The sequence below is a fragment of the Anomaloglossus baeobatrachus genome, chromosome 5, assembly GCF_048569485.1.
Source record: "Anomaloglossus baeobatrachus isolate aAnoBae1 chromosome 5, aAnoBae1.hap1, whole genome shotgun sequence".
Taxonomy (NCBI): Eukaryota; Metazoa; Chordata; class Amphibia; order Anura; family Aromobatidae; genus Anomaloglossus; species Anomaloglossus baeobatrachus.
Genome location: NC_134357.1, coordinates 526,632,591 through 526,655,981, shown reverse-complemented (window position 1 = coordinate 526,655,981; position 23,391 = coordinate 526,632,591). Strand labels below are relative to the sequence as shown.

General features: G+C 46.8%; 1 protein-coding gene, 1 long non-coding RNA gene and 1 pseudogene across 2 annotated transcripts in view; 2 read left to right on the top strand and 1 right to left on the bottom strand.

The window, feature by feature from the left end:
- Positions 1–4,607, bottom strand: part of LOC142312110 (uncharacterized) — a 68,833-nt gene extending 64,226 nt beyond the window's left edge. The window contains exon 1 of the mRNA XM_075350993.1: positions 4,524–4,607. The gene's annotated coding sequence lies outside the window, so the exon portion shown is untranslated. The remainder of the gene's footprint in view (positions 1–4,523) is intronic.
- Positions 4,608–7,590: 2,983 nt separating this feature from the next.
- On the top strand, positions 7,591–17,818 carry LOC142312112 (uncharacterized). The gene is made up of 3 exons (XR_012754333.1): positions 7,591–7,845; positions 13,458–13,769; positions 17,158–17,818. It is a non-coding gene; the product is annotated as an uncharacterized LOC142312112 (long non-coding RNA).
- On the top strand, positions 13,781–17,085 carry LOC142310549 (uncharacterized; annotated as a pseudogene).
- Positions 17,819–23,391: the final 5,573 nt, after the last annotated feature.

The window sequence follows — 23,391 nt, the reverse complement described above, 5'->3', positions numbered from 1 at the left end:
GTGCAGATTGTAACGTTTAATTTGAAGGTTTGAACAAAAATATCTGATAGAAATTGTAGGAATTGTACACATTTCTTTACAAACACTCCACATTTTAGGAGGTCAAAAGTAATTGGACAAATAAACCAAACCCAAACAAAATATTTTTATTTTCAATATTTTGTTGCGAATCCTTTGGAGGCAATCACTGCCTTAAGTCTGGAACCCATGGACATCACTAAACGCTGGGTTTCCTCCTTCTTAATGCTTTGCCAGGCCTTTACAGCCGCAGCCTTCAGGTCTTGCTTGTTTGTGGGTGTTTCCGTCTTAAGTCTGGATTTGAGCAAGTGAAATGCATGCTCAATTGGGTTAAGATCTGGTGATTGACTTGGCCATTCCAGAATGTTCCACTTTTTTGCACTCATGAACTCCTGGGTAGCTTTGACTGTATGCTTGGGGTCATTGTCCATCTGTACTATGAAGCGCCGTCCGATCAACTTTGCGGCATTTGGCTGAATCTGGGCTGAAAGTATATCCCGGTACACTTCAGAATTCATCCGGCTACTCTTGTCTGCTGTTATGTCATCAATAAACACAAGTGACCCAGTGCCATTGAAAGCCATGCATGCCCATGCCATCACGTTGCCTCCAACATGTTTTACAGAGGATGTGGTGTGCCTTGGATCATGTGCCGTTCCCTTTCTTCTCCAAACTTTTTTCTTCCCATCATTCTGGTACAGGTTGATCTTTGTCTCATCTGTCCATAGAATACTTTTCCAGAACTGAGCTGGCTTCATGAGGGTGTTTTTCAGCAAATTTAACTCTGGCCTGTCTATTTTTGGAATTGATGAATGGTTTGCATCTAGATGTGAACCCTTTGGATTTACTTTCATGGAATCTTCTCTTTACTGTTGACTTAGAGACAGATACACCTACTTCACTGAGAGTGTTCTGGACTTCAGTTAATGTTGTGAACGGGTTCTTCTTCACCAAAGAAAGTATGCGGCGATCATCCACCACTGTTGTCATCCGTGGACGCCCAGGCCTTTTTGAGTTCCCAAGCTCACCAGTCAATTCCTTTTTTCTCAGAATGTACCCGACTGTTGATTTTGCTACTCCAAGCATGTCTGCTATCTCTCTGATGGATTTTTTCTTTTTTTTCAGCCTCAGGATGTTCTGCTTCACCTCAATTGAGAGTTCCTTAGACCGCATGTTGTCTGGTCACAGCAACAGCTTCCAAATGCAAAACCACACACCTGTAATCAACCCCAGACCTTTTAACTACTTCATTGATTACAGGTTAACGAGGGAGACGCCTTCAGAGTTAATTGCAGCCCTTAGAGTCCCTTGTCCAATTACTTTTGGTCTCTTTAAAAAGAGGAGGCTATGCATTACAGAGCTATGATTCCTAAACGCTTTCTCCGATTTGGATGTGAAAACTCTCATATTGCAGCTGGGAGTGTGCACTTTCAGCCCATATTATATATATAATTGTATTTCTGAACATGTTTTTGTAAACAGCTAAAATAACAAAACTTGTGTCACTGTCCAAATATTTCTGGACCTAACTGTATGCTGTTATTGTTACAGTAACTTTTTCACTTACAAAACAGGTTGTTAATGATGTTTGAGATGCTCTTTCCTCCACCTTTGTCTCGCAGGAAGTGCTGGGCACTGGTTTCTTGGTGCTGCTGTTATTTTTCTCAGTCACAGCTTTGAAAACGTCTGGGTGGAAGCATTGTAAATGTCTTTTTAGATTGGAAGCTCTTGTAGGAGCATTTTTATCACTGCCTGAGTATGCACTGTTTTGGCATCACAGCATTTGTTTTCATGTGGGTCACTTTGATACAAAAAATATTTTTCATCTAGTGCAGGCCTTCCTTCTGTCTGAGTGTGTTTACTTTTACCCTTGCCTGTAGAGGAGGAGCTTCACTGGTGCTCAAGTGCAGCACAGACTTATCTCAGCTAAGACGAAGCCTAGATCCTCAGGCTACATACATTCACACACAGAGTTTTTCCGCATCCGTTTTTTGCACTGAAATGCAGTGACTCTGGGCATCCCAGCAAAGTCAATGGGTTTCAAGATATGACATTCAGACACATTGTTTTGTGAGGATCCATTTTTGGGCTCAAAAACGGATCTTCACAAAGAATTAGCATATCAGTTTGTGTGGCATTTTTCTAATCTGCTTTTGCTATTGAAAACATTATCTATGAGCTCAAAAACCTTTCAGGTGATTCGGTTTTTTAAAAAGCTGATCTGCTTTCGCAGCTGAAAAACGTATCCTGAAAAAAACGCAGCAAAAACACTGTGTGTGAATGTAGCCTTAGATGAGGAATGGAACAGCCATTTATAGGACATTTCAGAACTTTCCCAAATTTCTATGAAAAAATATTCAGCACATTCTGCATTGAACTACTGTACCCAACTTATTATATATTTTAGGAGTTGGAGTCGGTCCATTTTATACCGCCTCCGACTCCACCAAAATGAACACCGTCTCCGACTACACAGCCCTGGCTCTGAGTTGATTTGCTGGGTTACCTGTTGGTGTATATCTTTCCTTGAAAGCAGTGAGACAGGATTATTTTGGTTCTGGGGAATTTTTGCTGGGCAGCTATTGCGAGTTTTGATAAGGCTTTTGGGGCTGTCTCTTGGTGGATATCGTAGACTGTGTGTATTATGAGGTGTTTGGGCTCTGTGAAGTATGGGTTACTGATCCCCTCCTCGGCTTGTGGAATTGAAGAGTAGTGGATTTATGTGACCCAAGCCCCCAGAAACAGTCTCTTACTGTCCATGTATTTCCCATTTGAGTCTATTATTAGGACTATATCAGTACCCAGTGTTTTATTTGGGCTATTTGTTTTCTGTGTGTTGGGTCCTTGGGCGTTGGTTGACCTTGCTTGTTGTGATGATGAGGCTGTATTTTCACTGCTGGGGTTAATGGTAGGGATTTCCTTTATAGTGGTGGGTCCCGGGGTGTTGGTGTTGTATTAGTCTCTCAATGTGTAATGAAGAGAGAGCGAGAAAAAGAGAGACAAAAAGCACGAGAAAGAAAAAGAGCTGTAAGGGGGGCCCCCACATAGGAGCTATAGGCCCCCCCCATATAGAAGCTATATGGGAGGCCCCCCCACATAGGAGCTATATGGGAGGCCCCGACACACAGGAGCTATATGGGGGGCCCCCATATGTATGCCCACTTCACCAGTGATATGTATGCCCCCCCAGTAACATCTGCGATCCCCCAGTAACAACTATGCCCCCTAGTAAAGTATATTTCCCCCAGTAATCCTTTAGTAATGTGTATGCCCTTTGGTAACATGTATGCCCCACTAGTAATGTGTATGACTGCCTAGAAATGTGTATGCCTCCACTGTATTGTCTATGCCTCAAGCCTCCCCTGTGATGCATATACTGTAGCCCCCAGCCTCCCCCGTGCTGTATATGCTGTAGTCCCCCAGCCTTCCCCGTGATGTCTATACTGTAGCCCCCAGCCTCCCCTATGATGTATATACTGTAGCCCCCAGCCTCCCCTGTGATGTATATACTGTAGCCCCCAGCCTCCCCCGTGATGTATATACTGTAGCCCCCAGCCTCCCCCGTGATGTATATACTGTAGCCCCCAGCCTCCCCTGTGATGTATATAATGTAGCCCCCAGCCTCCCCCGTGATGTATATACTGTAGCCCCCAGCCTCCCCCGTGATGTATATAATGTAGCCCCCAGCCTCCCCCGTGATGTATATACTGTAGCCCCCAGCCTCCCCCGTGATGTATATACTGTAGCCCCCAGCCTCCCCCGTGATGTATATACTGTAGCCCCAGCCTCCCCTGTGAAGTATATACTGTAGCCCCCAGCCTCCCCTGAGATGTATATACTGTAGCCCCCAGCCTCCCCTGAGATGTATATACTGTAGCCCCCAGCCTCCCCCGTAATGTACATACTGTAGCCCCCAGCCTCCCCCGTAATGTACATACTGTAGCCCCCAGCCTCCCCAGTGATGTACATACTGTAGCTCCCAGCCTCCCCCATGATGTATAAACTGTAGCCCCTGCCTCCCCCATGATGTATATACTGTAGCCCCCTGCCTCCCCCGTGATGTATATACAGCAGTCTCACTGTGCGCTACTAGGTCTGTTAAAGTGATGGCCATCATGCAGCGCAGCCTACACATCCCCATGTCCAGGAGGAGCTGAATGGAGACAAAAGGGGGAGGTGAGTGAGGCTGCTGCTGGCTTCCCCATATTAATAATCTCTAATATGTCTGTGTTGTATGTATGTATATATCTATGCATGTCAGTGTAAATGACTGTGTGTATATTTTTGTCTGTTCATATGTATTTTAGGGGATTTGTCTTCAAGTTTGTAGATATTTGTATGGCTGTATGTGTACGTATCTGTTTCTGTGTGTGAATGGGGCCCACTGAGACCGTTTCGTCTGTGGCTCCCAAACACTTGGAGCCGGCCCTGACACACATGAGTATATACACATTACACACCTGTCCACACTCACATACACCAGTAATACACACATATAAGCTTACTTGATAGCAGTCACTTAGTGCAATGCTTTTCTCAGTACACATGAAGGCGGCAGACACCGTACAACTGTGCAAGGGAGCGAAACTCGCCCTGTGAGGAAGAGATAAAGAAGAGGAGGATGTAAGGGGCAGAACTGGGCCACAATGTGCGCGAGCGCAGGGGACAGTATCTACTACCTCCGGGAATGGAGGGGTTACTGCGCCCAGTAATGGGGAATCTCCACATACCTCCACCTGCAGAGCCGCACACTAGATATATGGCTGCTCTGTGCTTACAGGACCTGTGATGATGTCACATGGAGGGGAGGAGTCAGGGGTCACATGGTCAGCCCTCAGTGTATGCAGGACTCTGCTGTGCTGGGTGTCATGGTGCTGGATGAGGGGAAGGTTATGTGTGGGGTCAGGAGGGATTTACAGTGTGGATGTAGCAGAGCCGTGTGTGTACGAGGTGTACGGAGCGGAGCCGTGTGTGTACGAGATGTACGGAGCGGAGCCGTGTGTGTACGAGGTGTACGGAGCAGAGCTGTGTGTGTAGAGCGGAGCCGTGGATGTACGATGTGTACAGAGCGGAGCCGTGTGTGTACGAGGTGTACAGAGCGGAGCCGTGTGTGTACGAGGTGTACAGAGTGGAGCCGTGTGTGTACGGAGCGGAGCTGTGTGTATATGACGTGTATGGAGCCACGTGTGTACATCATGTACGGAGCAGAACCCTCTGTGTACGATGTGTACAGAGTGGAGCGGACCTTGTTGGCTGTTTCACCTTTTCATTCTGCAGGACTCCAATGATCTTCACTTCCCTTTTACTTTACTCTTGGTCACTTTTGCAAGTCTCAATTTGTGTTCGGCATTAGCTCCTTTGATGCTTGTCTTGCAGAGCCTGCAAACTGCCATGTATTATTCCGTAGGTATAATCCCCATCTTCCACTTGTTGTATGTGTCCATTGTCTTTTTAAGGTGATGTACTTTTTTGGTCATCCAACCCGGTTTCTTTAGGTTTTTCACATTTTTTTCTCCTATTAGGTATTGTTACTTCTTGTGCATTATCCTCTTTACGACACATGATGTATTGGGTACATCATTGATCGCAGGCCTCGGCGATCCGCACACATATCAGCTAATTTCAACAGCTGACGTGTGCCTGCCAATCGCGAGTGGAATCGCATCCCACCCACGACTATTAACGCCCTTACATCTCGCTGCCAAAATCTGGCAGCGAGCTTTATATGCGCCACCATAATGGTAACTTACCTGCTCCAATCGGAAGTCATGTGATGTGATCATGTGACTTCCGGTGGTTGTCATGCCATGGTAGCATAGGGTTATGTGATGACCCCTATAGCTATCATGAGTCACTTCCTCTTACACCCAGCAGACTGCGGTGTGTAATACGAGAGCTCCTTTTCTGCAGATCTCAGCTGTGTAGCTGTGATCTAGAGAAATGGAAGAGCGATCGGATTGCTGATCGTTATAGCCCCCTAAGGGACTAGTAAAATTAAAAAAAACGCTAAACGTTCAAATCACCCCCCCCCCATTCGCCCCATTGAAAATTTAAGGGTTAAAAAAATAAAAAATATACACATATTTGGTATCACCGTGTTCAGAAATGCCCGATCTATGAAAATCTAAAATCAATTAATCTGATCGGTAAACGGCGTAACGACAAAAAAAATTCCAAACGTTAAAATTACGTTTTTTGGTCGCCACAAATTTTGCGCAAAATGCAATAACAGGCGATCAAAACATAGCATCTGCGCAAAAATGGTACCGTTAAAAACGTCAGCTCAAGATGCAAAAAATAAGTTCTCACTGAGCCATAGATCCAGAAAAATGAGAACACTACGAGTGTTGGAAAATGGCGCAAATTGTACGACACTTTTTTTGGACAAACTTGTGAAAACAATTTTTTAACCCCTTAGATACAAGTAACTCTATACATGTTTGATGTCTACAAACTCGCACTGACCTGAGGCATCACATCAACACATCAATTCTACCATATAGTGAACATGGTGAATAAAATATCCCAAAAACTATTGTGCGATCGCACTTTTTTTTTTGCAGTTTTTCCACACTTGAAATTTTTTTGCTGTTTTGCAGTACACTATATGGTAAAACTTATGATTTCATTTAAAAGTACAGCTTGTTCCGCAAAAAAAACCGGAAAAACGCCCGGTGGTGAAGGGGTTAAGGATTTCCTTACAGAGGATTTCCCATCCTTTGTGTGCAGTTCTATGCTGAAGAATTATGTGCCATGTAATTCTACCAGCCCATGCCTTTAGGCCCTTGAAGTCTGCTCTGCTAAAGTTAAGCCTTGAAGTCTGTGTCTTCTCAAGTGTTCCCCCTCTTGCAACCCCAAATTCAAGGATAGCATGATCTCTGAGTCCCAGTGTCCCTGCTACCCTTAGTCCATGAACCATATACTTGTTTGTTAGTACTAGGTCCCTCCTTGTATTTTCTTCCACCAGCTGGGAAATGAATTTGCAAGGGAGGATAAAAATTGGATGGAGACTTTACTCTTACCTGTGAGGGTTTCCCAATGAATGTCTGGGTAGTTGAAATCTCCCATGATCACTATTTCATGTTTGTTTGTATTTTGAGAATGTGGCCATTTGGTGTGAAAAAATCTCATCCATATCCTCTGTTTGACCTGATGGTCTATAATAAACACCTATTATGATGTACTTCCCGTTGTTTACTCCATGACTTCTTAACTGTGAGGACAGAGTTAACTAAAATTGAGTGGACATTCATGCTACTCTGCCAGGTGTTTTACAAGCCCAGCTACGTTCAGACGCTGAGAGCGGATTCAAGGACTCTAAATGTTATGTCTTGCCAAAAGAACAGAGAGATAAGACTTGCGCCTACTCAAGAACAATGAGAGAGTTATGCTGTTTTTTTTAGAAATATAGTTTATGCTTTTACTGAGAAATGGAAAGTTACGCTTACGCCAAGAATCGAAACTCATTTATGCTTCGTTGTGAAATGAAACTTGTGTCTCTGTACACGACATAGTTACGCCCCTATTAGGTTGATAAACCCTGTATGTGCTAATATACAAGTCAGTCTACTTCGGAGCGCACACTCCTTCATACCTTATGTGCAGATATCAGCGTTTGTCTGTCTCTCATTAGCGCTGAGGGAAGCTGAGGGGAAGCCTGGGACTCCCTCCACATTTGGTCATCGCTGGAAACAGTTGTGACCTATTGGTCAACCTAACATTTCTGGCGCCCGAACAGGGACCCGTCTGTACCCCAGGATCCAGTGGACCGTCTTGCCATACCAAGGACGAGGGGACCAGACGTGGGGACCAAAAACACCTGGCCAGGTAAGAGTTGAACCCTCTTCTGCTCTTTTGCTCCCCATCTCTGTTCTCTCTCTCCTCACCGCTGCAAGAGGGACACTGTGAGTAGAAAACTGGGTAATTGGCGGGTCACTACTGAACTCTGAAAAAACTTTTGCCAGTAGATGTTTTTTCTGTGCTCAGTCTCTGTCTGTTTTTTCTGTGCTTTGTCTGTGTGTCTGCTTTTCTGCGTTTTGCCTCTGTGTTTCTGTCCTGTCTAAATGGATGTGATATTCACTGCCCTAGTGTTAGTTGGAGGAGCCCTGTTTGCCATTTTTCTTGGATATAGAGTATATCTCTCGTACAAAAAGGGTAACCCAGCGCCATTCTCCATACTCAGCCCCCTCTGAACAAAGTTAGGACACCACCTTAAAGTAGGAATACAAATAAGGAGTCAACTTCCGGGTACTTCCCAGATAGGTGGTTCTAGACCTCACCTTAGGTAGGAATACAGATAAGGAGTCAGTCTCCAGGTACTTCCAGGATAGGTGAAGCTAGTCCAAGGGACATTCAAAGGTCTAAAATCTGAAGAAAATAGACGAAGAATGGGACAAGGAATATCAAAGGACAAAGCTGGATGCACCTTGTAGCATCTCATTACGTGTTACCATGGAAAAAGAACAGCCAGTCAGTCCAAAGAAGTTTTTAAGACATTTGGATTGAAGGGGAAGGATCAACTGGACCCCAACAAATGGAACAAAATAAGAACTACCAGAGCAGGAGTAATAGCAGATAAATCATGGACTGAAGTGGTCAGAACTCTTTCTGACATGGCAAAGACAGCCCACAATCAAGGTTGGATATACCTTGAAGAATCGGACATATGGGAAGAAACTGAGAAGAGAGCTAATAAGGATCCTGAATCTCCCCCGTACCTGTCAACTACTCCTGAAACGACCCCACGTTATAAACAAGCCACAGCACCAGCGCCTCTCTATCCCGTGGTAGAAAGAAGAGCCTTCATAACACCACCTATTGATCCACAAAACCCAGATGCTCCCAGAGATCCGATCGCCCGTGGGTATGAGGTGTATGTACCCTGGACTCCTGCTGAGCAGATTGCTTTCCTGCAAAATGCTCCAGACCCAACTCAAAACCCAGTCAGTTTTTCACGTTACTTGGCCCAAATACAGGTCTCTTACCGGAGCACTTGGTTGGACATGGAGGGCTTATGTAGAGTCAAAATGTCCCCTGAAATGTATGCCAAACTTACTGCCCATCTGACAGGGCATGTCCCGGCCGATACCCATATTGTGGCATCCGGCCAAGCCTTCATGATAGCACTCAATCTTTTCTGCGCCCAGGAACAAAGAACTAAGGGCACAATGGGATCAGTACACTAAGGTCCTGTGGAGAATGTCAGTTCCTTTTACTATAGATTGATGCAGTCATTCGCAGATGAAGGGCTGAACTTACAAGCAGGCGCAATACGTCGCCTTATCGTAAGATCCTTAATGGATGGAATACATGCACCTCTGGCAGATAGGTTGAAAGCGTGCTGCCCAGAATGGAGAAACATAGAAGACATAGATCTTCTAGTCAACAAAGCAAGTGGATTGGAAACCGACGCAAAGGATAAAAGGAGCAAGAAAGTTGTCATAGCAGCAGTGGACGGTCAGCCAGAAGTCACAAGAAAAAAGGGACCGACCTGCTACCATTGTGGGATCAGAGGACACAAGATCAGAGACTGCAAAGAAAAAGAGGGAGGTCAAAACCAACCCGAGAGTCAGGAAGAAAAGACTGCCTGACTTGCGGCAGCATGGGATAGGGATGCCAGAGGTCCATTTATCCACGTCCCCCTTCAAATTGGCAACAAGGAAATAAGGGCTCTGATGGACTCAGGAGCCTCACGCTCCATACTCCCCAGGGACCTGGTACCTGAAGGATCCATCTCATCCGAATCTACTATAGTATACGTTTTTGATGGACAAGCCCAGATAATCCCAATAACACATCCATTAAAAGTGAAACTGGGACCACACATATTCGCGTCCAAATTCTTAGTCTCCCCCTGGGTGGAGATGCCCTAATGGGAGCAGATGTACTCTCAAGATTACAGGCTCAGATTGTCTATAATGAATATGGATCTGCTGTCCTGCAAATTCCGGAAGATATTCCTGAAGAAGTCCTGTGCACCATTCAGATGATCGAAGATCGACCAGAATTTGATGCAACACAGGAAGCAGACATGGACCCTGTACTTCTCCAAGTTCCCGCAAAACTCTGGTCCACATTGAAAACTGACCTCGGCACACTACCCATGCCCCCCGTAAAAGTTTCAGTCAAGCCTGGAATTACACCACCACAGCTAAGACAATATCCTCTTAATGCTCAACAGGAAGCTGCCTTGGATCACCAAATAAAAGAACTACTGAAGTCGGGAGCTCTCAGAACTACTAAGTCTCCTTACAACACTCCGCTATTCCCTGTCAAGAAAAAACAAGTGAAGAAAGGTGATCCAATCACGTCCTGGATGGTACACGATCTAAGGGCAGTAAACTCAATACTGGAGCCCCTCACTCCCGTTGTTCCTAATCCACATACACTGCTCACACAGGTACAGTCTACATCTACCCATTACACGGTCATAGATCTTGCTAATGCTTTTTTCTCGGTACCACTGGACCCAGCATGTCAAGACCTTTTTGCATTCACGCACAAGCAAAATCAATACACGTGGACAAGGCTGCCACAAGGGATGCAGCATTCCACTACACTATATACTCAGGCTATGAGTAGTGTCCTTCAAGGCTGGCAGCCCCCTGACCGCTGTGTCCTTCTCCAGTACGTGGATGATCTACTACTTTGCTGTCAAGTGAAGAGGAATGTAAAAAGGCTTCAATAAGTCTTCTAGTCTTCCTGGCAGAATCAGGATGCAAAGCGAGCAAGGACAAGCTGCAATTCTGCAAGACAAGGGTCACCTTCCTGGGTCATTGTCTATCTGCAGGACAAAAACATCTCAGCCTGGACAGACAAGAAGTCATCAGGAAGGCAAACGTCCCTAGGAACCTCAAGCAACTCAGAGGATTTTTAGGACTCATATCATTCTGCAGACAATGGATTCTTAATGCGTCATTACTCATGCAACCATTGTATGATTGCACCAAGAATGTTCCTTTCTTCCTTACAGAAGAAGCTCGACAAAGCTTCCAGCGTCTCAAGGAACTAGTGATTGATGCTCCGGCTTTGGCACTACCAAACTACGATCTCAACTTCTACCTGTTTGTAGCAGAACTTCAAGGATTCACTGTGGGAGTACTCACCCAGAAGACGGAAAAACAATCATATAATTGGGTACTACTCCTCTCAACTCGACAACGTCACCAGAGCAGCACCTACCTGTGTCCGTGCTGTCACAGCAGTTTTATCATGGTTCGCCTCCCTGTCCACATGGCTAGGGGGCGGAGTCTTCTCTCGAGCCTCACTTCCAGACCCTGGATGCCTTAAAAGCTGGCATTTCCAGTGAACCAGTGCCGGCTATAAGCTTAGCACTGCTTTGCCTGTGATTGCTGGTCCTGTGAGTGATATCCTGATCTGTCTGTTCCTGTGCCCCCGTGCCCTTGTCTGTGTTCCATCCCCTGGTCGTCCCTCCTGTCCTCTGTCCCTTCTCCTATTTCCCCACTCGGTTGCTTCCTCCGGTACTGACCTTGGCCTGACTTTGACTCCGCTTTTGCTCGTTCCTCCGGTCCTGCTTCTGCCCGTACGGTGTTTGACCCAGCCTGTCTGACTATTCCTTGCATGCTCTGCAGCTCTGCTTCTCAGCTGTGCTTTGAGGTAATGCATGAGAACGCTGTGAATTCACTTCCTGGTTCTCATTGCTCTGTGTAGTGTATTATGCTACAGAGCTCTGGCTCCCCCTGGTGGCAGCATTACAAGTTTCAAACATACTGCAGAAAGCATCCGAAATCTCACTTGATTTCCCGACCACCATCCTTACCAGCCATGACATCTATGCTGTTCTTAATAAAGTGCAGCTGAAACACCTCTCCATGGCAAGACAAGTCAGACTTCAGTGCACGCTGTTGCTACCCCCAAACATCTCATCTGCTCGAGTAACCAGTCTAAACCTTGCTGATCTGCTGATCTTCACCAGTTTAGAAGGGGGGACCGAGGAAGAGAGTGACAAACGTACCAGCGCACCCTTTGACCACGATTGTCAAGAACTCATCCAACATGAGGCGAAGCCCCTGCACAATATTCAAACAACACCACATACAAATCCAGACTTTGAACTTTTTGTGGATGGTAGTAGATATGCCGACGAAACAGGCAAATTCCACACCGGATTTGCGGTAGTAACCCTATATGAAGTCATAACCAAGCAACCACTACCTGCGCACATATCTGCCCAAGACGCAGAACTCCTCGCCCTTATCTGGGCAATTGAGTTTCTGGAAGAACGGACAGCGAACATCTACACGGACTCAGCTTATGCACATGGCACTCATGCACGATTTTGGCACTATCTGGCAAGCTAGAGATTCCTCACAGCCACAGGAAATCCCATCAGGCATGGAGCCTCAGTGAAAAAACTAATGGAAGCAGCCTTGAAACCAAAGCAGTTGGCAATCATAAAGGTTGCTGCCCACACCAAGGCTCAAACACCCGAGGCAAGGGGAAATCACTTGGCCGACCAAACAGCAAAACAAGCAGCCTTACTCCCTTTTGAAGGAGACGGAAACAGTGTCAACGACGGAGGAAAAAACGCCGAACCTCTGTGAGACAGGAAAACGCCTCTGAGGAAGAAAAGTCCGGATGGCGGGCCAAGGGGGTGCAAAAAGTGGAGGGGATTTGGCGCCTAAATGGACTCTCCGTCCCGCCATGCAGTTGGTTCCCTGCCATTTTTCAAATACTCCACTACCCTACGCATGGTAGTGCAAATTCAATCATGAACCAGATGCAACCTCATGGGGTAGCCCCCGGCTTCAGACAATACGCCTCCCAGAGAATAAAAGCTTGTCACATCTGTCAACAGCATAATCCAGGCCAGCTAACAAAACTCCCGCAAAGACACATGCCAAAGACGTTTGCCCCATTTCAAAGAGTACAAATAGACTACATCCAGCTGCCAAAACATGGCATCTACGAGTTTGTACTTGTCTGTGTAGACCTCTTCTCAGGATGGCCAGAGGCCTACCCTGTCAGCTCAGCCACGGCCAAAATTACAGAGAAGAAATTGGCCTGTGAGCTGGTACCCCGGTTTGGACTCCCCGAAGTCATAGAGTCAGACCGAGGTACCCATTTCACTGGACAAGTTTTCCAGAATACCTGTTCCCTGTAAGGCATTCAGTCAACCTTACACACACCTTACACCATACACCTTACACACACCTCACACCTTACAGTCATCAGGGAAAGTGGAAAGGTTAAATGGGACTTTAAAGCTCAAACTAGCCAAGGCAGTGGAGGAGACTGGTAGGCATTGGACAGAATGTCTCCCCATAGCTCTTTACTCTATAAGGACCACCCCGCAGGGAAAGTACGGTTTCTCACCTTTTGAAATACTGTTTGGAAGTGCCCCCAGATTACGATGCTACTTCCCGCAGGAATTACACCTGCAATGTGATAGCCTAACATCTTATTTTGTCTCCCTGCAGCAGAGACTAACTGAAACCCACCAAAGGATCTATTCTTCTCTACCCGACCCTGATGCCATTCCAGGAACCCACTCCCTAAAGCCTGGTGACCGGGTCTACCTAAAGAAGCACGTGAGACCCTCGAGCCCCGATTCGAAGGACCTTTGACTGTCCAGCTGACCACACCGACCTCCGTCAAATTAGAGGGGAGATCGACCTGGGTCCATGCCAGCCACTGCAAAAAGGCCTAATACTGCTAAGTATTTCTATGTGTACTTCCTTTCTGGGGCCTTCTACACCACGGCAGAATTCATTTGAGACCCACCATGAAGTGTAAGCTGAAAAAACTTGAGGTCACAGACTGTTGGATATGTACACACGCACCTGTGACAGCCTCCTCCATGCCTTACTTAGCTATACCAGTCCCAATAAACGAGGTGTTCCAATGGGGAGGCTGTTACAATAGACTATCAGTCAATGACACAAAGTATAAAAAATTGTGGAACACGAGTCTACCCATACCAATAGTAGGGTGGGTAGATTTCCCCTGGTGGCAAGGAAACCTTACTACCGGCCTTCCCGGAACCTAACAATATTTAGCCTTTGAAGGAAAGAACTGGTTACCCCGTAATTACACAAAAACACCTATTATGGGCAATATTCCAATGGAAGGAATCAAAATAAGTTTTGGGCGAATGTCTGACAGTACAGATGAATTTAAACTCTTGCTGTTAGAGAGACATCTACATGACCAGGGGTGGGCATACAATTCATTGTTTCCAGAAGGCACAAATGATACTTGTTATTCCACACCCGAAAATTTATGGTGCAATGATTCTGACCCGTATGTGCCTGGCCGAGAAACCTGTGGTGAACCGTCTGCAGGGTATTGTAGTCCCCTTGGCCAACTTTCCGGATGGTGCATGCTGAAAAACGTATCAGCTTTTATAGATCTAGTGCATAGACTAAAGCTCGCTTTACACGCTTCAATATATCTCACAATCCGTCGTTCGGGTCACGTTGTAAGTGACGCACATCCGGCATCGTTAGTGAGGTATCTGCGTGTCACACCTACGTGCAATCAGGATTGAACGCAAAACTGCTGATCGCAAACACATCGTATCTTTCTATGAATTGAACGTTTTGTTGCACGAATCTAGTCAATTGAAACGTGTGACATCCCTCATACGATTTTGATGTCTGAGGCTATGTGCGCAGGTGTGCGCTCTGCACCGCAGCTTAAAAAAGGTCCGCTTCAGAGCGCAGCTGAAAAGCTGCGTTCTGAAGCGCCTCACAATGTCTGTCATTCACTAATCTCTGTCAATTGGTCACTATCTCTGTCCCACTCTCTCTGTCCATGTCAGTCTATCCCTCTCCCCCCCTCTCTCATACTCACTGATCCCCGATCTCCGGCGCGGCGCTGCACGGCATTCACACTGCTCCGGCGGCTTTTACTATTTTGAAAAAGCCGGCCGCTCATTAAACAATCTCGTATTCCCTGCTTTCCCCGCCCACCGGCGCCTATGATTGGTTGCAGTGAGACATGCCCCCACGCTGAGTGACAGGTGTCTCACTGCACACAATCACAGCAGCCGGTGGGCGTGTCTATACTATGCAGTGAAATAAATAATTAAATAATTTAAAAAACGGCGTGCGATCCCCCCAATTTTAAAACCAGCCAGATAAAGCCATACGGCTGAAGGCTGGTATTCTCAGGATGGGGAGCTCCACGTTATGGGGAGCCCCCCAGCCTAACAATATCAGCCAGCAGCCGCCCAGAATTGCCGCATACATTAGATGCGACAGTTCTGGGACTGTACCCGGCTCTTTCCGATTTGCCCTGGTGCGTTGGCAATCGGGGTAATAAGGAGTTATTGGCAGCCCATAGCTGCCACTAAATCCTAGATTAATCATGTCAGGCGTCTCCCCGAGATACCTTCCATGATTAATCTGTAAGTGACAGTAAATAAACACACACACCCGAAAAAATCCTTTATTAGAAATAAAAAACACAAACATATACCCTCGTTCACCACTTTAATAAGCCCGAAAAAGCCCTCCATGTCCGGCGTAATCCAGGATGGTCCAGCGTCGCTTCCAGCTCTGCTACATGGAGGTGACCGGAGCTGCAGAATACACCGCCGCTCCTGTCACCTCCACACGGCAACTGAAGACAGCTGCGCGATCAGCTGAGCTGTCACTGAGGTTACCCGCGGCCACCGCTGTATCCAGTGACAGCGGGTAACCTCAGTGACAGCTCAGCTGATCGCGCTATTTCCTTCATTAGCTGCGTTTTTTTCAAAATAGTAAAAGCCGCCGGACCAGTGTGAATGCCGTGCAGCGCCGCGCCGGAGATCGGGGATCGGTGAGTATATGAGAGAGGGCTGCTCAATTCAGTTACTCAGGAGTTTAGCGGTCACCGGTGAGTCCTTCACTGGTGACCGCTAATCATGACGCGACACAGACAGAGCCGCAGTATGACAATGAAGTCGGGGGAAGTTAACCGAGTTCATTCTGATCGTGCGGCTCTTTCTGTGTCTGCTGTCATCTGCCATTCAGCTCTGCTACATGGCTGTCTGTGTCTGCTGTTAGTGGCCATGTAGCAAAGCTGAATGGCAGATGACATAGTAAACACGCATCCCTACACATTACATACGCTTAGCAAGTCAATAAATAAAAAAAAAAAAAAAGGGTGCCCAATGCATACGTCACAGAACACGTGATCTAAAGGATCGCACACAAAATTGATCAATTTAACATAGACTACTAACGCACGTGTGACAGCAAATGAACGACCTACGTGTGATCTCATAAGATCCCATATGCAACCTGGGCGTGTCACATCGCAAATGCGATTGTACAACTAATTGCAACGTGTAAAGCAGGCTTAATACTACAACATTCTGCCATCTGGGATCTCCCACCGCAAACCTACTGGATCTGTGGCTATAACGCCTATAAATGACTCCCAATGGGAGTAAATGGCACTTGCACCCTTGCCCGTTTGACGCCTGCCACCTTCATTATTAATACTACAGATATACTGGCAGAAAAAATGCCTCTCCACCTACTGGTAAAAAGAGCAGCAGATAACAAAGACAGGCCTAGTGGCCGACCCCATGTAATTCAAATGAGCCATGTCAACAAATTTTTCAGCAACCTTTTCCTCTACCCTATGTAGATGTATGATAAGTTGGTGGAAAGCACTGACTATCTTGATGATCAGATTTTCGAGGTTCTCCAAGCAGTAAATAGTACCATTGCCATACAGAGACAATTAATCATTGTAACCAACCAAGATACTTTGGTACTGGATTATCTCACAGCTGCCCAAGGGGGGATGTGCCAAATAATAGGCCCTAGCTGTTGTCACTACATAGACCCAAAGGGAACCATAAAAGCGCAAGCCAGCTTAACTGAGATACAAAAGCTGAGAAAAAAAACAAGATGAAGAGGTACTTAGGAGCTCAGATCTTGGTGGAGCAATAGCTTTTCAATGTCTAACCCCGCAAACTGGTTTAAGGGAATAGGAGGATGGTTAATGGGGATATTGCAATCAGTGTTCCAAGTGCTACTATGTCTATTGGTAGTCTATGTAGTGTTTAAATTGCTAATGGCTCTGTTTTTCCTGCTGCTTAAAGAAATGTAGATATAATGATTATTCAGCACCAATATGAAATCACTAATATGCTTTTTTTTTCTTCTCTGCTCTTTCCTCTAGAATCACCTTGGCGTATTATGATGTGACTCTTGTCGGGAGGTATGCAGGCTCACTACCCGGAGGATGGATGTGAATTTGAAGATTTCACCTCCCCAAGCAACCCACGGCTTGGACAACATCTGGTGACCAGCCTGCTTTCCCAGCTTCTCGATAGGACCCAGTCCCATGACGCACGCCAAAGGGGGGATTGTGAGGAATGAGTTAACTAAAATTGAATAGGTGGACATTCATGCTACTCTGCCAGGTGTTTTACAAGCCCAGCTACGTTCAGACGCTGAGAGCGGATTCAAGGACTCTGAATGTTATGTCTTGCCAAAAGAACTGAGAGATAAGACTTGCACCTACTCAAGAACAATGAGAGAGTTATGCTGGTTTTTTTTAGAAATATAGTTTATGCTTTTACTGAGAAATGGAAAGTTACGCTTACGCCAAGAATCGAAACTCATTTATGCTTCGTTGTGAAATGAAACTTGTGTCTCTGTACACGACATAGTTATGCCCCTATTAGGTTGATAAACCCTGTATGTGATAATAAAAAAGTCAGTCTACTTCAGAGCGCACACTCCTTCATACCTTATGTGCAGATATTAGCGTTTGTCTGTATCTCATTAGGGCTGAGGGAAGCTGAGGGGAAGCCTGGGACTCCCTCCGCATTTGGTCATCGCTGGCAATAGTTGTGACCTATTGGTCAACCTAACATAACCAAATATTTTCTAATAGATTCTCATTCTTTGAAACCTTCATTTCTGTGGAGGTGTTCTTTATTAACATATATTGTAACTCCTCCTCCTCTTTTATTAATTATATTCTTTTCAAATAAGTTGTATCCGTCCATCTGTATGTTCCAATCATATGTGTCACTCCTCAGATTTCTGTAATGCCAATGAAATCATAATTTTCCTTCTGTATTACTAGCTCTAGTTCTCATTGTTGGTTTACCATGCTTTGTGCATCTGTGTAAAAACATTTTAGTTTGTGGAGAAAAGGTGTCCCAGCAAAGCCCCCTAGGGACCCTAGAACCCCTCTCACTCTGGACTCCTCCTTGTGACACTCCAGTGCTGCAGCGGTGTGACGGTGGGAGCCCGCTGTCACCCAAGTCGGTGGACATAGACACATGTCCCCTGGATGACTTCTGCATTTCCCCTGCAACTGGATTCCCCACAGCCCCAGCAAGATGAGCGGGCAGACAGCAAGATGGCGCTGACTGCCAGAGTCCATGCGTGGGCTGGTCACCGCGCGACTACAGCTTGAAAGGAGGTGAGCTGTTTGTATCAGCTGCAAGCAACCTGTGGGCGGAGGACCCATTCCCTTTAGCCCTGGCTCTCCTGTATCCTGCCTCAGAAGCCCTGGCAGTGGAGCCTCCATCCCTTTCTCCTGCCCAGAGCAATAGCGATGCTTGAGCTGGGTCTGCAGCGGTATGTTCCCTCCCTCCTCCCCTAACCGCCGGCGACATCGTGGCTTTGTGTACCCCTGTTGGAGGGAGGAGACCCAGACAGTGTTCCCCCACAGAAGGCCTATTATAATCCAGCGGACCCCCAGGGAATGCTGAGTCCTAAACCAGTGGTGTCAGCCACTATTGCAGGAGGGGGAGAAGTACCATCTCGCTGAGTCCTCCCATGGGGCCCGAGAGGCAGCTTTGGCCCCTGGACTACAGAAGCAACAGAGGTCCCCAAGGGCTGTCAATCAGGGGCGTCAGCAAACAGAGGAGCCTGCAGCAGCATCCACCATGTAGATGTCCAGTGCTCTCCTCCCCTGTTTGATCATTCCTGCCATGAGACTCCATGACCCCCTCCATGGTCTAATTTTTGGACCTCACCCCAGCCTCCCCGTAGTCGTGGCTACACGTCTAGCATCTTCCTACTAAACAGGACTTTAAAGACCTGATTTCTGAGGTCAAGGACACCTGTCACTCAGAGATAGCTGCAGTGAGACAAGATATTATCCCTATGACAAAACGGATCAGCCAAATTGAAGAAGATGATAATGACGCAAGATCAGTGATCCGACAGCTCCAGTCACAGACCTCCTCACAGGCAGCCATCATCCCGGACTTGCAGCGCCATGTTGAGGATTTGGATAATAGAGGTCGGAGGCACAATATCAGCGTCAGGAGAGTCCCAGAGGTGCGTGATAAGGAGGACATGATGGCCATACTGCAGTCCAATTTCAACTCCATTCTGCAATGTCCAGGTGACCATCCCATCAAAATGGACAGCTCATAGGCCCCTGAGGGCCAAAACATTGGATGGTAACCCTCAAGACATTATTTGTCACATCGCAGATATCTTACTCAAGGAGGAAATAATGGCAAAGGCCCGCCCACCGAAACAGGTTAACTTTCATGAAGCTAAAATCCAGCTATTTCAGGATCTTTCTTGGTCAGCAGCAGAGAGCCCTTCACCCATTGCTACACAGCCTGCTAGAGAATGAGGTCCTATATAGGTGGGAGTTTCCTTTCAGTCTGAGCACAAGGAAAAGAGAGAAGACGGCAACCAAGAAAGCTGCATAAGATCTATCATCTTTTACCGTGCCCTTTCTATTGACCCCGTGGATCTCACGGATTGGCCCAACCCTCTGTCTGGCACTCCGCTCCTGAAGACCTGGCAATGGGTCTCCCCTCAGAAGAAGCGGCCAAGGAGCTCCAGAGTAGAAGGACGCACTTGATTGAGGACTGTGGCAGCTAATATATCTCTACTTTCTAGCAGGTTACCTTGTTGATGATGTATGCTCTTTCTGCCACCCTCTTTCCCCCCCTATCTTCTACAAATTTAGAGCTCTTGGAAATAGAGAACAACCTCTCCATTTCCAACCTCTCCATTTCTCTTTTAATTCTGCTCTCAGAAACCTGTCACGTTCCCACTGTAGGAGTTGTATAGAGCTTCATGCACCACAAATATTGTCCAGGCAATTGCTCTAACCCCCTTTTTGTAGTAGTTTTTTTTTTCTCTCTTTTTATATTGCCAATCTACAGTATATACAACTCATGCTGGGCTTATTGGTAGCTCAGTTCATACGTCGTTGCCTTATTCTTAAGTTGATTCTTCTTATACATATGTTTGTTTTTATTACTGCCCAATGCACTGTGGTAGCGGAATGTTGTCCTCAATTCCCTCTAGGGTCTCCACTTTTGGTTTGGGAATCTAGTTCACTGTGGATCAGATGAATACCTGCCCCTCGGGTCCCTATGCTACTGGTCCATCCAAAAGCCCTGACTGCCTCCTTCTGTTATAATGGTTAGGATATATTCTCTGAATGTGAAAGGTCTGAATTCAGATGTAGAAAGGTGGTGTTACGGTTGCTGCGAGCACTGGAGACTATGTCCAGATTTCTTGCTACTGCACATGTGCAAGCGCTGGAGACTAAGTCCAGATTTCTTGCTACTGCACATGTGCGAGCGCCGGAGACTAAGTCCTATATTGGAGCCATTGCACATGTGCAGGTGACATCATCGCTGACACGAGGTCACATGTCTCTGACACCTTCTATGCTGATTGGTCGCTGGTCATGTGCTTGTGATGCCTTGCTCGGTGATAGGCCAGCATGACGTCACTCCTGTCGTTCTGGCAGCGGATTGGCTCTGGTGTCCTCCATCTTGGATGAGGCACAGAGTCTATATAAGACCCTGACACATGCCGCATGGCGCTCAGTCCTCTTGGTTCATGCATAAGAGTAGACGCTCTGTGCGCGTTCCTCTAGGCATTCCTCTGTCTATGCTAGGTGAGCGCTACCGGCAGGGTAGCGTTCTTATACCTTACAGCTTCGGCTGCTGTCCGTATCCTTACCTCTTAGGGGAGCGGACATAAGCAGGTGCTTGAGGCACATGGTCTGGCTGGGCCTTGTGGTTCGACTCGTAGGTGGACGTTGCCGCTAGGGTAACGTTCCTTATACGGCGTCTGGCAGTTGTTCGTATCCTCGCACACTAGGGGAGCGAACAGAGGTAGGAGCTTTGTGCGGCTTACGCTGCTGTTCGTCTCTTTTGCACCACTAGAAGAGCGGACCTAGGCAGGTGCCATATCTAGTGGTTCGTGTCCTCGCACACTAGTGGAGCGAACGCAGGTAGGAGCTTTGTGCGGCTTACGCTGCTGTTCATCTCTTTTGCACCACTAGAAGAGCGGACCTAGGTAGGTGCCATTTCGCACACATTGCCTTTGTCTCTGTGGTTATTAACAGAGATCATTCCACACACCCTCCAAGTAAGGGAGGAATTGCTTTACTTACTTATTATATCCTTCTGTGAGTTAACAGAGGTATTGCACTCTGCCATAGTCTGCAGCAGAGTCTTTGCACGGTGGACCCTGACTGTCTGATACTCCTTTAGGTTATTATCGGACAGCCCCCCGTAACATTAGGACTGAGCCAAGGGTCTGGCAGTTATGGCAGAATATCAGCAGTTACACCGTTACATACAAGTACTTGAGTCACGGCTCAAGAGTATAGAGGATAAACCTCAGACCATGGTGACATCTGCACATGATCCTCGACTTGCTCTGCCAAACAGATATTCTGGCGATGCCAGATCATGTCGTGGTTTCATTAGTCAGTGTCAGATACACCTAGAGGTCAACTCTTCTCGCTTCTCTACGGAGAGGTCCAGAGTAGGCTTTATCATCTCCTTACTTCAGGACAAAGCCTTAGAATGGGCGACTCCCCTATGGGAGCGCTCTGATGTGGTTACTCTGAGACATCAAGACTTTCTTGATGCTCTTAAGGCGGTATTCATGGGTCCGCAGGTTACCCATGATGCGGCCCTGAGACTGTTAGATCTATCTCAGGGTTCGGTATCCACTAGTTCTTATGCCATTGCTTTTAGAACTCTGGTGGCAGAACTAGATTGGCCAGAGAAGGTGTTGATTCCTATCTTCTGGAGAGGGTTGGCAGGCTATATCAAGGATGCTCTTGCTACTCGTGAGGTCCCTGCTTCTCTGGAGGACTTGATCACAGTAGCAACGAGGATCGATGTACGCCATAAGGAACGTAGACTCGAGGTCTCTTCCTCACGCCCTAAGCATCGGGCTATTCCAGTTGTTGAGGGTCCGCTACCATCTTCCTCAGCATATGAAACATCTCCCACTCCTATGGAGTTAGGTCATACGTCTTCCAGACTACGCAAGTCTGGTCCTCCTATATGTTACGTATGTCGTCAGGCTGGGCACTATGCCAACAAGTGTCCTAGTCGTCAGGGAAACTCCCTGGCCTAGTAACCATTAGAGGGGGGTTACTAGAGACGTCTTCTGCACCCTCTAAGTGTTGTATCCCAGGTCAGCTCTCGTTATCTGAGAATACATGGACTATTATGGCTTTTGTGGATTCCGGAGCTGACGGGACTTTTGTGTCCTCAGGATTTGTAAAGGGACACAATATTCCCTCTATCATGTTAGAGGCGCCTATTCCTGTCCGTGTTGTTAATGGAACTATGTTGTCTGACTCCATTACATTGAGGACAGTTCCCTTGCGCCTTTCCCTGTCTCAGAGTCACATAGAGGAGATTTCTTTTCTTGTTTTGCCTGAGGGTATAGACGATGTCCTTCTGGGTCTCCTTTGGCTTCGGACTCATGCTCCTCACATTGACTGGGAGTCTGACAGCATTATTAGTTGGGGTTCGAAATGTCAGTCCCGATGTCTTCCCTTACCACCTAAGGTCATTGCGGTTGCATCTACTGATCTCTCTCCCATACCTACACCCTATCTGGATTTCGCTGACGTGTTCTCCAAACAGGGTGCTGAGGTTCTTCCACCCCATAGGCCGTATGACTGTGCCATAGACCTTATCCCAGGTTCGGTTCCACCTAAAGGCAGGGTTTACCCCCTGTCGATACCTGAGTCGGAGGCCATGTCGACCTATATAAGAGAGAGTTTAGAGAAGGGGTTCATTCGTAAGTCTGTCTCTCCCGCGGGAGCTGGGTTTTTCTTTGTTCGGAAGAAAGAGGGTGATTTGCGTCCCTGCATAGATTACAGGGGTCTCAACGCAATCACAATAAAGAACAAATACCCATTACCTTTAATTTCGGAGCTCTTTGACAGACTGAGAGGAGCTCAAGTTTTTACGAAGTTGGATCTGCGGGGTGCGTATAACTTGGTACGAATTCGAAAGGGTGACGAATGGAAGACCGCTTTTAACACCCGAGACGGTCACTATGAATACCTCGTCATGCCTTTTGGGTTATGTAATGCACCCGCAGTATTTCAGGACTTCATAAACGATGTGTTCAGGGATTTACTGTTATCCTCAGTAGT